Below are 14,659 nucleotides of genomic sequence, written 5' to 3' on the forward strand. Positions count from 1 at the left end.
ATTAAAGGTCTCGATCCCGGAAAAATAGTGAAATTCCCCAAATTTTAACACAAAATTTGATAAAACCTTTGACTTAGTCAATAATATAACGTAAAATGTTCTCCATAAGAATAGCATTAGAAGCCATTTGTCTGTTGATTTTTGTTTACCTCAATACAGCTGATCGTGATTCATCTAAGCCAGTAAGCAATATTACATTTGGATTTAACTCATTTGCCAGTAAATTCTGCAATGTACTGTATACTATATAAAACCAGGGATGACGTTACCTACAATTGAGACTTTTGTCGTTATGTCTTAGAATGTTGAAATTAATTTTACTGTGCAATTTGCAAATTTGTGTATTTGTATGTAAATTAGCCAAGCGCATGAAATTTAGTAGAATCGTGGGAGATGGTTAAAATCAAAGTAAATGGAAGTAGAATGGCTGGAACATTTAAGATTTGGTTTCTTTAAACATATGTTCATGAAGTTTACAAAATTATTTTACTTTGATTACATTTCTTCACATTAGTAGGTTATTGTTGTGCTGAAGGAATGTTTAACATGAAATAGCCCCATTGACTAAATAATCAACGATGCAAGATTAGTTAGAAAACTTCTGTTTTGTTTTTATTTCAAAACATATGTTGAAAATTTATTCAAAACTTTTGTTTTAAATTTCATAACATTTAATTTGACACGTAATTGTAGTGTTTAATCTATGATTTTATCGAGTGGAATAACCTTAACAGTTACTCTAGAGAATAACCTGGGAATAAAATTTGAAATAGGTTTGTACAGGCAATACATATATTCCTTTCATTAATTACTATAACAAATTCCAATGGGCGGAAAAATAAAATTGTCTGGAGTAGATTTTAACCAGGTATCTACTGTCTGTTGCTCCAAGGAAAAAAGGTTAAAATAATATAGCCCAACATGCATTGTATATATATACAATCTATATAGATAGTAAAGATAGAATATATAACAGTAAACCCTGGAGGTAGTTTCCGATTCTTTATGTTTCACTAACCAAAAATATGTACCTATATCAATGCTGATGAATTTGTTTTCTTGATTGGTTCCATTAACATGATAATGGAACCCTAACCAATGGCAAGTAATCAGTCGATGATTCGCTTTTTTAACTGTAGGCTAAATAAATAATATAAACGGTAAAATGTTTTCAAACAAAATTTACATCCATTGAATGAAAAATAATATACTATTAACATGACTATAGCTGATATGGCTTAGCTGTCGGCTATCTGTACATTGCATCATAACATCAGACAGCGCTGTGTTATTAACTTAAAAATTATAACGGATTAGCAAATAAATACTTTACTATGGTCTTAACAAACTATGAACCCATTGAACGTTTAAATTGGCCTATTTTAAAGAGTGTATAAAATCAACCACAGCTTTAGGAGGAATACCACCACATAAGCTGACACAGAGAGTAGTTTATATTTTATGTTGATCAGAAACGAAACTATAATCAACTATAACTATCAACTATAACTTATAGGGCAGCCTTTACACTAATTCAGTTGTGCCTTTACAAAAGGAGTAGAGCTATAATATTAGAAATAATAACTGGGCCAGGGTACTAATATGAGTACATGTAGTATTGTAGCACTGTATCGATTCTGACACATAGATAATTTTATTCTGAGTTTGTTTAAATATTACAATAGTTTGTTTTACATTTGAGCTTTTTAGGGACTTATGTCCCTACAAGCCACTAGTTTATCAATATAAAGCCCAAAGTACACATGAACCTTTGTGAAAACTACAAGTCATACCCCCATAAACCATATACTTAAAATGTTCGTCATGACGAGAAAACTAGCGCAAAACTATCCATTATTTCATAAACTGCCCTTAAAGGTCGTAATTGCTTTCCAAGGATACATAGGAAAGTCATAGAACGCCACCAAGTAGCAGAAATCGAGATTTTTTAAAAATATTATCGTTATCATCCTATATAAAAGAAGAACACCTACAATATGAAGATTATCCCACAAACAATGAACAAGGATGTTATCGGAAGTGCTACTATTTTGTAGGAAACACGGACTTAACTTTATGATGATTTGCAAAGGAAACCCCTCTAAGGCTGAATTAAACTGGTACGGCAAGGACATTATATATGTTTTCATAAAAGTCAAGTGATTTTAAAATAATATGACTACATCCAAGAAACCTTATTAAAACTTGCATCGAAGGATTCGCATTATTCACATTCAAGGGAAACAAAAACCCATCTGAACAACAGTAGGCCTTACAATTCTGCATATTTTCAGGTAAATATAACTTACGTTGTAACAGTAACTAGCCAAATTAATGCCAATTGAGGCAAATAAAATTGTGACAGAGAGGTTATGCAGAAAATCAGGCAGTTCTTAAGTACCTATTGTAAACAAAATTGTATCTCTATAAAAAAATTACTGAAATTTGTACTGGTGACAATGGGTAGTACCATGCTGACTACGTTATCATTGACGAAGATCAACATGGACTACCTAATGTGGCTATAACTGGGAAATATTTGTAGAATACACTAAAAACCAGATCAGCTTTTGAAAAATGGTAAAATATTTACAAGAAATGTTTAGGCTATTATATGGAAATGTTAGGTACGTTCCATCTATGAGTTTAGTCTTTTAAACTCATCGGAAATTATTACTTTTATTCGTTTTTAAATAAGTTAATAATTGTTTTTAAATAACTACTTTACTTCTTTGCAATTGCTTGATTTAGAGCAACATGTACACTAGTCGTTAATTATACTAGCACATTTTTGACGTGAGATAATAGCACGTTTGAAAAACAATGCTAATGACATCAATACACACAGTAGGAATTTATTCGATAAGAAAACTCCTTAAACGATCTATTTTTAGCCTTTAAATACTACCCTGTGTACGCCACTATCTGCCCTGTATTTTGCTCATTTTCTTTACGCTGCCTCTACCCTAATCACTAATTCAACTGAACAAAGGAAAAATATGTGTGTTATAACATTTTGGATCTATGGTATTGCGTTTTAAACCATAATAAAAGCTAAAATACAATTTAAGAGTGTTACTGAAAGAAAGTCACGTGACCCTGTAATTTTTCTACCTTTTTTCTATCCCACCAACACATCTTACGCTAGTTCTAGCCCGTAACAGTTGAACACAATATTTCAGGCAAGTCCTAGATCGTACTAAGAAATAATGTACAGACAAAACTCTAATTTTATTTATATAGAAGATGTCTCGTGTTCACATAATCTCTCAGTGAACTGATAATTTGTCACTTAGTAATGCTATCATCCTTCATTTAAATATTGATATCAGTAAACCAAACTATGAACATCGGTTTTTATATGTAATTGTTTTGGCAGAGCTTTGCTACTGCTAAAAAAAAGAAGTTTCCCTACTTCTATTTATTTCAAACTAATTAATAAAACAAATAATAAATAAACATGCCTTTATTTATCAAGCCGTTCTCTCAAATTAGTTGAGACAAAGTTTGACATTAAACATTTCGAATCCTCCATGTTAAACTTGGTGTGTAATAATATCAAATGTTAATAAAAATATCTTATGGTACTCCTTATATACTGTATAATACGTGAAGGTGATTTCTACGAAACACCACTCCTCCGTTAATAATGGATGGATTTTTAAAAACGATGTGTCAAAATGAATCGACATCATTCAGTTAGTCTATATAACTTTAAGTACTCGGACTCCTTTTACCATCGGCACAGAAAACATACTACTATCTGATTGGACCGTTAATACCCTCTAACATTGAACCAAAGTATGCCCCACTTTATGTATACGACGTAAACACAGCTGTTACTTACAGAATGGGCCACAATCCGTGAAATGCGAACAACTGCAGATGCTTGATCTAAGTGAATCTATATATTAATAGGCAAGCAGAAATCTATATATAAAGCCAAAAGTACCCATGAACTTTTGAGAAAACTACAAGTCACACCCCCATAAACCATAAACTTAAAATGTTCGTCATGACGAGAAAAACCTTGCGCAAAACTATCCATTATTTCATAAATCACCCTTTAAGGTCGTAATTTCTTTCCAAAGGGAACTTTCCTTATACATAATGTTAAAAAAAACCTCAGCTGTCCTTATTTGTATGTTATTCTTTCAATGTATTTCCTTATTAAAATCAGGTGTAATTATTTGTTTGTATTTCTGTATTCTGTTTTGTTTATTCAAGTTTAACTTAACCAATCAATAATTTTATTAATACTTATCATACTTATGAATTAAAACGGGGTGGGTGAAGCCCGTGGGTAACAGCTAGTATGCTTTAAAACCTTTTTTCTCAGCTTATGTGCATCGCAGGGAAAATCTACGCATACTGTTAGAAAGATAGTTTCCTGTGGATGTGCAGAATGCCTTTATAAATTAAAATACAAAAATAAGCACAAAATTATAAGTGCTTCGCTCAATAATATAAATGGGGTATTTGCATTTTTGTGACGCTTAACATCACGCACACTGCGCCTCTGCGATGAAATCAAGCAGTAGTGAGTAGACAGACACAGCAAAAAACCGCCAACCGGGCGCTCGAAGGCTTGTACAATAGGAAACAATGCCATTGTTTGCGCTTCCGTTGGTAACGCAAATATTTAGAGCTCGATATACTAGGAGCAGCACACTACTATAGCAGGGTTTATTGAAATCGTATTGGTGGATCTTTTGCAGTTAAACACTTTACCTGCTCTGGTTTAAAAAAAATGCTAAATTTTTATAATTTTTTAGTAGTGATTTCTATATGTCCGCTATTTTACCAGTGTAAAGCAGATTAATCTATGATTTTATATAAGAAAAAACATCTGTTTGTTGAGAAGGCACGTTCTAACTTCAAAGGGATGTATATCCGTTTTTGATTTTTCCTTCGTCTTGTCGCGTCAGTTCATATCGTACATATGTACTTCTGTGCAAATGAATAACCCTCTATCATAGTTTTGAGAAATTGGTTGTGGGGTTACTGTTAAAGCTAAAATTCATTAACATGGGGGATGTCAGTTAGTTGTCTCAGCCTTATACATAGGCTACATAAAGTTGTCAATTAATCTCTCTACGTAATGTTAGGGGCTTACTCGTTTATATGGTCATGTGGCTTCTTTTGCAACAAATTATGCAAATAAAATAGCAATGTGGCATTTCCAAAAAGCAAAATAAATACTGTAAATTGTTTGTTACGTAAATATTAATTTGTCTGTATACGTAACTAGCCAAATTAATGCCAATCTATCTATCAAATATGACAATATGTATAATTTTACACTACTTTTTAATGAAACAGAATGTATTTCTTGTAATTTCAAGAAATACATAATGGTAATTTGTAGGAAATGTTATTCTCTTTCAGAATATCACGCTCCACTTGGGTCGATTTCCTCGCCATTTCAAAGTTATTTGCAAAAACGTTAAGCAACCTCCAAATGTATAGTAGTGAGAAAGTACTGATTAAAGATGTTGTTCTTAAGCTTTGTACAATTAAATCTACAGTTCTACTGAACCGATTTTATTAATTAATATGTCATTGGATAGCCTAATTTGTGAATACACTGTATTTGCAAATAATTATGAAAGTACTGTTGAGGTTGCAAGCAAGATCGTTTGGATATAAATCGATGATAAAGAACTCAATTTTTTGAACAATTTGTGTTGGTCGTGATTTAGATGTGTGCTTTAATGAAATGGGAGTGGTATTTCAATGAAGGTTCTTAGGTCAAAACAAATAGAATAACGTAGTTAGAATTAATTAAATATATTTAAAACTAAATTCCATATCCAAGATATAATGCAATTTATACTTTATGATTGAGCGATACAGTATCTTGAACTTAATTGATTAAAACTATCAATATCTCAAGTGAAAGCTTTTGAAGTATTTTAAGACATATAAAATAACTTAAATAAAAATAGAGTTACGTATAATTGATTGCAGATAGGTAATTATCGTTGATTCGTGATTCAGCAGTGAGCTTTAGGTAGTCCGATCTCAATAAACAATACAGTAGCTCAAATAAATCTGCGGTACGTCCTTAGTTGGCCAAAATTATGAAAATCGGTCGGGTAGAAGAGCTAACCCGACTCGGAAAAGAAAAACCAATTATTTTTATAGATGGTAATAATTGGTTTACCAGTATGTATAATCTAATCATACGAAACATGTGTTAATAATTCAACAGCTTATTGTTATCTAATTAATTTTTCTTTGATTAAATTTTCTACATTCTAAACATTCTAATGTTATGTGCTTAAACTGTACCATTAATATTAGTGAGTAAAGTGGTGTATGGATTTCATAACCATTATTTTACTAGAGACCGTTGTGTTTAACCATAACGGGCACTGTTGCTAGTAGATCTATAAAGCAGTTCCTTTGCTTCCTTCATTAGATATAAAATATGGACTAACAAGATTGGGTAACATTTAATTGCGAAGCATTCGTTTTGGCTTGAAACTGTCAGATATTGTATTTGCGAAGGTTTATATGTATTCCTATACAGTAATAGTTTTCCCAGCATATCTGGAAAAGTGCACACTAAATATGGAAACCAACTCCTGTTCTGAATTTAAGAAATTTCTACTAAGATTCCCGTACGTAGAATGGGCACCAGCTACCTAATTCCAAATCAACTAATTATTATTTATTATTTAATTATCGTCTTCAAATTAAGTGATGGTTGCTCTTAAAATAATAAATTTAACATAAGCAAATCCATATATCTATACTTATTTAATACGCAAGCAGGTTTTTTGTGACAATTACTCCTCAGAAACTATTGAACCGATTGACATGTTTTTGGTGTCATTGGAAAGACCGTAACGTGAAGTTGTGCAGGAAACTTTCTTTTTAGGGAAATAATTAGAGAGTGAGGCCCTGGAGCCCTTTAAAGTTTCGTATTTCTCCATAAGATTAACATGGTAATAAACACAAAAAACCACCATGCTCATGTAGGGTGTGTTTTGTTGACATTGTTATGCAACTCCAACTGTTGTCAGAAATTAAAAGTGAGAAAAAGAAAATATGTGAATTGAAAACAGTCAATAAGTTTGCTAATTTAACAGTTTACTACAAACATTTACTGACTTTGTTGAAATGAAATATCTAGAGTCGATTTGCAAACTATGTAAACATAGGAAAGTCGTAAAACACCACCAAGGAGTAGAAATAGAAATAATTTTTTTTTCGTTTATAATCGTTATTATAGACAACCTAATGCTTCTATGAGTAAGTCTATTTGTAGAAAACTCTAAAAAACAAGATCATCTTTTGAAAAATGATAAGATATTTACAAGAAATGTTGATTATATCGACCTGTTATGTACATATTGAGTATTTCCATAATCTTTGAGTCGAATCTTTTAAAGTCATCAGAAATTATGAATGTTATTCGTTTTAAAATAACGCCTGTAATACTTAGCAATTGCTCGAATTCGAGCAAGAGGGACACTAGTACTTATTTAATACGCAAGCAGGATTTTTGTGACAATTACTCCTCCGAAACTACTGAACCGATTGACATGTTTTTGGTCTCATTGGAAAGAGCGTAACGTGAAGTTGTGCAGGAGACTTTCATTTTAGGGGAATAATACCTTTTTATTGTTATCTTGCAAATACTGTCATGGCATCCACTTAACCCATAAGGCCCATGTTAAATTTCTAAAAGTTTAAATTCACATAGGGAAAACCCCCGTGGTCCGATTTGTTCCATTTCAGATTTATACCTTCCCGTGGTTGGGTACTATGACTGTGCTAAATTTCATGCAGATCGCTTCAGCCGTTCATGAGGAGTATTTGTAAAACTAAAGCAGGAGTGTAGTATAAGAGCTTCGCTCGCTTCGCTCCGTTCAAAAAGGTAAACAAAAGTTGTAACATGTGTTTACAAATAAATCATCTAAACTAGCACATTGCAAAATAGAGAACAAAAGGGAAGAACAATCGGATTGATACCGTTGAGCATTATTTGCTACAAAATGTATAACCAATAAGGATTATGCACCATTGGCTTTTGATGTTACAAGTAGACATTTTTCATTTACGTGAACCAGACGTACAATTTACTTTGAATACTGCACATAGGGATTCCAAATTATGTGAACCAAATATATCATTAACTTTGGATACAGCAATTAGACATTACATTAACGTGAACCAGATGCATTATTGACTTTAGATACTGGAAGTATAGATATCCCATTTACAAGAAACAGAGACATTGACTTTGATACTACAAGTAGACATCCGATTTACGTGAACCAAATGTATCATTAACTTTGGATAGGTACTGCAAGTAGACATTCCATTAACTTGAACCAAAATGTGCCATTTGCATTGGATACATCAATAGACATTTAATTTATAAAAACAGAAAGACCATTGGATTTAGATAGGTACTGCAAGTATACATCTCATTAACGTGAACCAATTGTACCATTGACTTGGGATACTGCAAGTAGACTAGACATCCCGTTTACGTGATATAAATGCACCATTGACACTGGATACTGCTAAGAGACATCTCATTTACGTTAACCAAAAGGAGCATTGACTTTGGATACTCTAAGTATAACCCATTTACGTATAACAAATGTAGCATTACCTTTGGGTTCTGCAAGTAGACATTCCATTGTTTATGTGAACCAAACGTAGCATTGAATAAGAGGATTCAACCAGGAGATGTCTCAATTACGTGAACTAGATTTAGCATTGACTTTGGATACAGCAAGTAGACATTCCATTTACATATAACAGACGTAGCATTGACTTAAAAAATGATTAATATACTTGCTCCGCTCAATATTGCAAGCATACAACTGCATTGCACACCTAGTATATATAGATGATGATGATGATATTTTGTTCTGCATCATCTGATGTTTTGCAATATAACGATTAATTACGAAATCTTTGGAAAATCTGAATACTACAATAACTCTTAAAATAATTTCTTATCGAATTATCTTATATCTATTGTACGTGTTGGTACAATAGATATAATTGTACTGAGATATAATTACCAGGATTACTATATATTTAGCTAAGTAAATTCCCTCACCTCATCACATCAGTAAGCCTCTCTATGAGTGATTTTGATCTTTTTAAACCATGGATCTTTCATATAACGTAACACACTAAAGAAATTTACACAGTTAGTTCTTGAGGGTGTAAAACTCTCTAGCCTCTACTCCTCTGTAGAGGTAAAAGAAACTTACGAAAACCTTGACCAAACAAAATTTACTTCAAAGGGGGGAATGTAACTAGGGTAGAGTACTCACTAGGTGGAGGACCTCTAGGATCGTGGAATAAGTGAACACCAGTTCCAGTATAATAATTATGATTTAATAAAAATAACTAAATGTGCACACATAAAATAAGTACATAAAATGAAGATAATTGTTATACAGTGATATTATTATTATTCAGAATAGAAAAATTACAAATAAAATTGAAATAATATAAATGACTATTTACAGCCTATTTTGTTTTTATACTCTGTTTCTTGTATAAGGATATTTAAAGAAAATTTCCCTTAACACTTAAATTGTATTTAAAATTTCTTTATACAAAATGATAAGAAATAAAATATTTCCCTTGACACTTAAATGTTATTAGTTATATGAATCGTAAACACTTAAAACATTCTAAGATAAATTAAACCCAATATTTACATACAAGTTAGTTCATCCCTCTGATAATATATATTAACTAAACATACATTTAAAATACGTGCTTACGTGGTTAACACCCTAATTTTCAATTATTTACTCATATTTGAAATTGCCTCTATTATTATATACACGTCTATATTAATAGTCTAACTAACAGGTTTATTTATTTGGATTCGTTTTGAATCCTGTTTTATTCAAACTTCAAAATTGCTCTTGTTTAGGTTGACCCCTTTTAGTTTAATTGAGGGTTGAAGTTTATATGAATTTTAAAGTAACTCTACTTCGTCTGCCCTATTTTTATATATTTACTTTATCTTTCTTATAGTTTATTTATTTCATTTATATATAGATTTTGTTATATCTTATGGAGTTTCTCCTTAACATTTAAGTTGTGCACGCTACCAATTGAGTGAAGATATTTGGACATACCACAAGACGAGGCAGTTGGGCAACGATTGGAAGGTTCCCCGGGGCGTTCCTTTGGTGCGGGCGTAGACTCCGGGGTTGTTCGCTCGAGACTCAAGGGTTGATCCAAGCGTAGTCCTTCCTCTCGTCGTCGGTCGCTCGTCCTATGGGCCGTCCTCTTCGGGTTGCTTTGGTCCTTGGTAGCGTGGTAGTGTAGTGGTGCCTTTGGTCTTGAAGAATAGCCGTGGTTGTGTCCTCGTGATCTTGAGTCTGGTCGGGATCTTAATAGGTGCTTCAAACTACCCTGTTAAGTCACTGTCCCTACTCGATCCGGGACTCCCGACGGTTTCTTCTTTGAAGTGCTACTTCTTGAGACCTCTCCAAGACTGATTAACACTTTTCTTCCCCAAGACCTCCTTTCCCCTCCTGGATTATCGGTTCTTCCCCCCGATGTCTTCGGGAAACGCCTACCCTCCAATCATCGGTGGAATATCTTCGATCATCGTCCTCATTGGCTTCTCCCCTCATGACCAGCCTCCAGATGGCGTGGTGCTGACCGTAAGTAAAATTATTTCTTTATGCATGTAAAATTTCTCGGAATCGATGGGAACAATATTGTTTCTCGTCGATTGTTCCCATCGGTTACAATTTCTTCTACGATGCATTCCAGATCGAAATTCAATCTATGCCTGGCTTGTTCTCAGCCAGGTCTTTGCCCATGAGAACGTGACTTCAACTTGAGATCTTGCGATCATCTTTACTTTTCATTCCTATGAGGGGTCAGCGAACGTTTTGTATTGTTCATGAGTTTGTAAAGAAAATGATTTAATAATTTAAATTTTTAATTTCCATATGTTTATAAGGGCATTTAACAACCGCGCAATTAATAAGTACTGTAAACCATATTACTGTAAAAGGCCGGTCTTTGTCACAAAAACATACTTCTTTGTATAAGGATTGTTATGTAAATGCAGTTGTCATCGTAATTTACAATTATTGATCTGTCTAAGTGTTATTTTTTCAATAAATGTAAATATCTTGTTTGGTAAACAAAGGATGTAATTGAATCTGTAAGTTAAGACAAGTATGCGAAAACTACAGTTTTCCATTAGCTCAAGCCTAAATTATATTGTATGTAATGTAGCTTGTTATATTTCGTTATTTTTGTCACGTAAAAACATTTAAATTCTGTATGATGTATAAATATAAAAAAATTTAACAACAAATTCATTTGAAAGTAAAGTTTAGACATTGGTACGGTCGACATTGGTACATTATCATTGGCGAAAATGCACATGATGCACATTAACATTAATGCGGCTATGTTCAGTTCAGTTCAAAAATCTTTATTCACATAAAAAACGTTTTTTTATACAAATATTCAACCATGTGTTGTAAAACACGTGTGGTTGAAAAACTTAAAACTATACTTATATTCTATAAACACTGTCTTGAGTAGGTTCATTTTATTTTAACTGTCTTTTTTTCTGTTAACTTTAAATTCACTGTCACTGATACCTTATATCTAATTAGATTTTTCTCAAACACTTATGGTTCATCCCTTCACTGGCTATTCACTCTTACATACTATTTTATATTTACAAATCGTTTAACGGTATATGCTACATTCGATAATTAATTATTTCACTTTGTTTGATTGAGTTATTCTTTATCAATTCCTTTAATTTATTTTTATATAATTCAATTTTCAAATCCTGCATATTTTTGAGTACTCTAAAATTAAAGTTAAAACATTTTACTACTTTATGGTAACACTGTAACCTGCTTGTGTCTTTCATAACAGGTGGTATCATAAGCATACCCTAAGTATAGTTTCTCGTACTCCTATTAATAACAACTGTTTGAAATAAACTAGTAAACTTTTTATCCTACTAATATTATAAATGAGAAAGTTTGGATGTATGGATGTATGGATGGATGTATGGATGTATGTTTGTGACAAGTGAACGCGAAAAATACTGGTCGGATTGGGCTGAAATTTGGCATGATGATAGCTCACATTCCCGATTAACATATAGGCATATTCTTATTTCAAAAATCCTTTCGGGCTCCGCCCCAGTGGCTCTGGAGTTTCCCATGTTAACCTTACGAGAAATGCAATTATTGAATCTTAACAGCTGTTTCAATTAAACAAGTTGGTTCTGTTCTGTGATGTTCAATAGCATTAAAGTTACAAAAATTACCAACAGGGTGCAGCACTATTATTTCTTTTACATTTATGACAACAGCTAATTTGCAACCAAAAGGTGAGTGAGCGTAGCGAACGAACTTCAACCTGGAGGCGAGTTAGCGTAGCGAACGAGCTAACCTGAAGGCAAGTGAGCGCAGCGAACGAGCTCCAACCTAAAGGTGAGTGAGCGTAGCGAACGAGCTCCAACCTAAAGGTGAGTGAGCGTAGCGAACAAACTTCAACCAGGACGTGATTGAGCCATGCGAACGAGATAATCTTGAAAATTAAGAAGTTAAACGGGACAAAGCCCGCGGGTTACAGCTATTTGAATATAAATATATCTTCTCTAGCTGCATTACGTCAAGTACTGAAACAGTGGTGCAGCTGAGTCAAATTTCTTTACACCACAAATAGTTTTTAATGTAAGTTTTTGCATTATTACAATTTGTTTAAGTATTGTTGAAAACGTCCCTCCCCAATGAATTAAACCATACTTAAGAGTAGATTCAAACCAGGATAAATATAGCGTTCTAAGAAGTTTAGGAGTAATAAACTGTCTCAAATGAAAGAAATTATAGTTAATTTTTCTACGTTTTTTACATAGTTGATTAACATATGTATGCCATTTTAAATCTGAATCTATATGAAGGCCAAGATACTTGACCGAATCAACAAAATTAATTTTTGTACAGCAACAATCACGAAAACAAGTAACTAAATGACAGCGTAGATCGATCTCTTCTTTCAACGACTCTGTCAAATGAGGTTTGTAAGTAAATATCATTGCATTAGATTTAGAAGTATTGACGATTAATTTGTTTCTTATCACCCAATTTGATATTACGTCCAAATCATTATTAATTTTCATCCTCAGTAAATCATAATTGTTAGCACTGCATACTAAAGATGTATCATCAGCAAAAGCATATATCTTCGATTTTAAATCCATTGATAACATGTCATTAATATAAATTGTGAATAAAATTGGTCCAAGCACTCCCCCTTAAGGGACGCCAAGCCTTTGAGAACATACATCTGAGTAAACGTTTTTTTATTTTAACCATCCGTTTTCTTTCATTTAAAAAAGTCTCAAACCACTTAAAAATATTTCCCTGAATTCCATATAACTTTAGTTTATGTAATAATATGTCTTGATTAACTAAGTGAAATGCCTTAGTAAAGTCAAGAAAAACTCCTATTGTTGGTTTACGCTCATCAACATGATTAACTATCTCGCTTATATGTCTTTCAACTGCTAGGTCAGTATTTTTACCTTTCATGAACCCAAATTGATTATTTGAAAATAAATTGTTATCTGAAAAATATTTAACTAATTGGCTTTTCACACAAGTTTCTAACAGCTTAGCAAAGGTATTTAAAAGTGAAATCGGTCGGTAATTATTCATTTGCAATGGATCAGCTGCCTTATATACTGGAACAATGAGTGCTGTTTTTAGACTAGAAGGAAAGTAACCTAGCTTTATACATAAATTAAAAATGTGACGTAATATTGGGACAAAAATCTTAACATTTTCTTTTATAGTATTTATGGAAATACCATCAAAGCCAACAGACTGTTTATTTGGTTTGCTTAAGATTAAACTTTCTAATTCTACCTCAGTAATTTCAGATAAACGTAACCTTGAGCTGCACGCTAGACCGATATCCGGCATGGCGGGGAATCCCGGCCCATACAATTCTCTAATCAGCTTATCCGGCATACCAGTAAAATAGTTATTGAATGAGTCAGCAACTATTTTTTCATTACCCTCAACCTGTACAATTTTATCATCTATATTAATCGATGTTAGTTCATTTTTTGACTTTCTCATAATAGATTTGCATATATTCCAATAAAGACTTTGATGCAGCCCTTTACTGCTTCAATTTTAGATGAGTAATAATTAATTTTTTCCCGTCTTTTCAAATTAGAACATTCTCTAGAGAGTTCTTTATATCTATTAAACAAATGTATGTCATAGTGCTTTTTCAATCGAGAGTGAAGTCTGTTTTTTCATTTATCTTTTTAATTAGTGTGTCCGATATCCATGGAGTTCGATGCCTATTTTTACTGTTAATAGGCCTTAAAAAACTTGATTGCTCAATACATTTATTATAAGTATCGTAAAAAACTGTTAGAGATTTATCAACATCCTCACAATCAAACACTGGGATCCAGCTCACTTCAGCCAACCTTCTTTTTAAAATTGAATGATCTACAGCCTTGACAAACTCCTCTTTCAAAGCACTATCACAACTTGTTACGCAATTTACATTAACTCCAGCATGATCAGTAAAGTCATAGTTTTCTAAATTACTATGAAAAATTAAATTAGTCTTACTTCTGATGAATACATGGTCT

Source organism: Macrosteles quadrilineatus, unplaced genomic scaffold, assembly GCF_028750875.1.
Source record: "Macrosteles quadrilineatus isolate MER2022 unplaced genomic scaffold, UCM_ALF_1.0 Scaffold_11__1_contigs__length_5352618, whole genome shotgun sequence".
NCBI classification, from domain to species: domain Eukaryota; kingdom Metazoa; phylum Arthropoda; class Insecta; order Hemiptera; family Cicadellidae; genus Macrosteles; species Macrosteles quadrilineatus.